Source organism: Stegodyphus dumicola, chromosome X1 (assembly GCF_044657685.1).
Source record: "Stegodyphus dumicola isolate Sdum_Otavi_A_Nest chromosome X1, ASM4465768v1".
Taxonomy (NCBI): domain Eukaryota; kingdom Metazoa; phylum Arthropoda; class Arachnida; order Araneae; family Eresidae; genus Stegodyphus; species Stegodyphus dumicola.
The window spans coordinates 27546790-27551550 of record NC_140780.1 but is presented as its reverse complement, the minus strand read 5'-3'; the positions used below and the strand labels follow the sequence as shown (position 1 = coordinate 27551550).

Genomic DNA, 4761 nt, shown 5'->3' with positions numbered 1-4761 from the left:
TTCAAGATAAAATTAACTGTTAAGAAAATTAAATAAAACCTAAAATTTCTTTCCTGGGCTTTTACAAACTGAAATCTTTCAGAATAGATAACTGCTTAAGCTACCTAGTTGAAAATACGTACCAGAATATTCATAACGTATAACTATAAAACATGCATTGAACTATTTTAATCTGAATATTTTTATATTCATATAATTAGCGAATTACTTAAAATATTAATATCATTTAAGGTTATGTCAAAGCGCTCGAGGAATATTTGCTTGAGTAAACTGAATAATTTCGCTTAGGACGTTTTAAGAAAACTCGCTTGCATTCACGGTACACAAGAGAAAGACTCTCTTGCAGCCGGCTTTCTCTCCCGGATTTGCTCCCGGATCGAACTACTGTATTGTTCAATGGTTTTATTGCTCGGCCACTAGTGGGTCACTAATTCTAACTATTCTGTCTTTCTAACTTTATTATTAAACATAACTTTTTTAGGCCGCATAAAATGCAATAGCATTAGGTTATTTCGAAGCAGGAAGATGAAAAAGAGGAATGCCCTCGCCGGGACTCGAACCACGGACCTCTCGAATACGCGTCGAGCGTGCTGACCACTACACTACGAAGGCATGCTAAGAAGGCGGGAGAAATACCTTATATAATCCCCCTTTTTAAAGGGCGAATGGGGATTAGGGGACCTTATCGCCAAATCCTGGTGGCAGAGAGACATCATCCACCACCATTTTTAGTTCAAGCGCCACTGTAGAGACATTAGGTATTTTTTGACAGCAGGAGATATGAAAAATGAGCAATGCCCTGGCCGGGAGTCGAACCACGGACCTCTCGAATACGCGCCGCGTATGCTGACCCCTACACCACGAAGGCTTGCTAATACTTTATAATCAAAATCCTAAATGTTTCAAAAACAGCATATTTTTAGAATTCCTGATAAAGTGTTAAGATTCCCAACACACTTTTTTCCTCAAAAGGGTTATTATTCTCGAACCTCATTTTCGTGCCGTATCACTTTTGTTTTGGAGTCACTTTTCAAATAAATAGCCGCTGGCGCGGCCAGAGGCAAGGTACTATTTGGAAAAAAAAGAAAAAAAAAAAAAAAAAAAAAAACGTATATTGCTCTTGGTAAATCCAGCTACAGTAATTTCACGGTACAGTGGTAATTTATAAAAAAGGTAAAGAATTGCTTTTAAATCGTTTAGTGTATTGATATATAACATGCAGATTAAATTTAAAATATTAAATATTTAACACTTCGCCAAACGGCAACAAATTGGTGCGCGAAAGTTAAAAAAAAAATATTTTATGTCGGGGATCTTTGCAGAATTCCCAGTAAAATTTTGAATGTTGCCATAATTTTTTTAATATTCGCTACATCATTTCTTTGCAAATAATACATAGTGATAGTATTTGGTGGAAACGTTTTTTTATTTGTTTTGTCATGCATTTTTTATTTTTCATACATATATATGTGATGCACCAGCTTTTGTCCTAAATAAATAGATTGCTGAAGAAATACAAATGTAGTCGTAGCTTAAATTATCAGACGATAAGTTTAGAAAACAGGATCCATTTATTATTATTCAGGAGAAATAGCAGTTACAAAATCAGATATCCGGAGTAAATAAAAAAGAACTACTAATAATATTTTGTATGAAGGTTTACTGCATCGTGACATTTAAGAAAAAGCCCCGATATTCTTTTGCGAGTCTTTTTATAGCCTCTGGAAAGGCGGAGCTTCCAAGAAATGACGTCAGCCTCGTCAGCCAATCCAGTTCGCTTTAAATATTTCCAGAACATTCTAAAACTGTACGTGTAGAAAAGGCGAGAAAAACAACTTGACTACGGGGCTGTGGATTTAATTCCACGTACTTTCAAATAAGAGACCGTCGCCATTAAAAATGAAAAGAACGTACAGTTAGAATTTTAAGTGTATTCTTGACTATGGAATTTTATTATTACATATATATTTGGTGGTATCATCCTGTTATTTGTATTGTTATATATTCATTTTATATTCGCTATATAATTTGTTTAAAAATAATACATGGTGATAACATTCAAAATGTGATACGGGTAAAAATAATATTTGAGACTTATAGCACTTTTGGTGCTAAAAAAGGGAATAGCAATAATTTCATACATTGAATGACAAGAACCATTTCATGCTATAATAAAACCTTATTCTTTCCCAGTAAAAAAATGTCTGGAAATCTTCATCAATAAGTTTTTTTAAATCTTTTAAAATGAAAAATTTCCTAATTGCTTTTGCTTTGCTTTTTATTGCAGATTCTTAAGTATTAGAATAATGTTCGTTGAATAAATTTTGCTTTTAATTTTAGGGTATTTTCACGGAAGGTGTATATATATATATATATATACATCATCTACATAACTTTCTTGTAGTCGTTTTTATACATAATTGCTGAAATCTGAAATGCCCCGAAAACTTTCGATTATATTTGACTGATATAAATCAGAGTTACTAAATTTCATTTACTAACATTCTCTTAGTTGGAATGCTAAGCGAAGTCATAAAGCGTCCCTGAAGCAACGCTGCGCGTAGGGCTCCAGACTGTCTCTATCGTACCTTGGATCTAATTGAAGGAATGTTATAATCTTCATCTATCAAGGCGACTCTACCCATATTTTCATAGTACTCAATAGCAATACTTCGTAAAATAAGGCTTCATTTACTGTAACAATTCGGTGTTAACTATATTTCTTTTCATGATCAGACGCGAAACTAAGTAATATCTCATTTTCTATTTTCAATAAACTATATAATTTCATCTCCCTTCATTGAAATGCAATTTGCAATACTGCTGCATTACCGTCCTTCAAAGTTTTTGCAGTTCGTGTCTTAACTTGTGTTCCTATTTCTTTTCATGATCACACACGTAACTAAGTAATATCTCATTTCCTATTTTCAATAAAATATATAATTTTATTTCCCTCCATTGAAATGCAATTTGCAATACTACTGCATTACCGTCCTTCAAAGTATTTGCAGTTCGTGTCTTAACTTGTGTTCCTCTGTAGAAAGATAATCATATGCATATTACTTTTAGTTATTCTTTCTGAAGAAAGACGTAAACTTCTTCAGATAATGAACATCGGCAATTCGTGTTTTCACTTACCTTTTGAAGAGTGAATAAACCAGGTTATGTAACTAAAAGGGTTAGCCTTGAGGTGGCTGAATCTTCCGCATCTTATCCTAAGCAGAAATTATCAATTTTAATGTTATTGTGTACTCGATGCTGCTGAATTATGTTTGTATTTAAAAATAATTTGATCTAGCAGATTTGGAAGTCCTGGATTCAACCTATCCAGAGTTTATGTCTTTAGAACATTGCTGTCTTTAAGGTTATCTTTATAGGAATATTTTTCGTTTGACTATGGCAGTAGTAGCCTTCCTGTCTTTGTTAAAATTAATATTAATTAATGTTGTATATCAATCAAGCTTTCATATGTAGTTGAATTCGTGAACATGATTTTTTTATTTGCGCAAAGGCATTGGGCGTACAATGTATTTCGAACGTACGTGCCCAAGAAAAGTACGTCTTATTGCAGAAAATTACTTTTTATAAAAAAAAAAAACTATACATATATGTTACGCTGAAGTAATGAATGATTATTTCTTAAATAAAAACGTAAAAATTAATTGCATAACGAAGTTTTTAATTAAAAAGAAGTAATCTAGATATATTGAAATGACGCAATCGTTGAAATGCAGTTGGAAAAAAATATTTTTTCCTTAAAAGTATATTTCGGTCAGGATACACTGACTGAGGATCAGCAGTTTATTTATACTTTTATTTAGACATCGAGAAGATGAAATACAATAATATTTGCCTGAGTTCTGTAGCTAGAAATACTTTCAAATGATGGATGATCACAAATATAATATAGCACGATAACATTGAAGGAAAGTGTGATCACCATTTTTTTCCTTTATATTGCTGGTTTTTCGCTTTACATGCATTGTTTACTATCAGAGATTAATCACCAATACCTAAATATGGGAGCTTAGAGACATTTAATTCAGATAACTTTGGGAAAGAAAAATTTTTATGGAAAGATAGAACGACGTTTGGGGAAGGGAGAGGGGACTGTTTTCTAGCTAAAAGTTGCTGGTGCGTTTCCTTCCTTGATGAACTTGAAGAAAATTTGACCACAACCAAGTAAAATTTGTCCATCTCATTTAACTCGAAACCTGAATGAAACATATAGTAAATTACCCTCAGATTGACTTCTTTTGCTACCCCGGTCATAACGCTAACCTCTAAAGACTATGTTATAATCTGGTAAAGATATTCCTATAATTTTATGATCAGATTTAAAAGAAAAATGACTTACATGTCCAGAATTACGAATGTCTTGTTATGTTATCCAACTATGATAAGTTTTATTTCAATTATTTTATGAAATTTTTAGCGAACAACAACAATTGGTAAAAATATAAATAATTTCCTTCTCAAGATGTAAATTCTGACTTCGAAATTAGCTTGTTGAAGATTCTTCCAAAAACTCAATCGTTGATAGAATTATGTGTTCTGGCCTTCGTCGAAGATTGTTGGTTTATTTGAAATTTGAAAACAACTATTTTGTAATTTGAGTTCATTTAAATTTTTTTTGCTACATTAGCTCCCACTGTAAAACCAAATATGATGAATTATAACATAGTTTTATGCAATATTTCTGATCAAAAATGAAACCTGAATTTTTTTAAAAGTAAAATATCGACATAATAAAGAAATACA

At 32.0% G+C, this 4761-nt stretch overlaps 1 non-coding gene across 1 annotated transcript; it reads right to left on the bottom strand.

Moving 5' to 3' along the window:
- Positions 1-539: 539 nt before the first annotated feature.
- On the bottom strand, positions 540-612 carry TRNAT-CGU (transfer RNA threonine (anticodon CGU)). Its single transcript has one exon. It is a non-coding gene; the product is annotated as a tRNA-Thr (tRNA).
- Between the last annotated feature and the right edge of the window lie 4149 nt (positions 613-4761).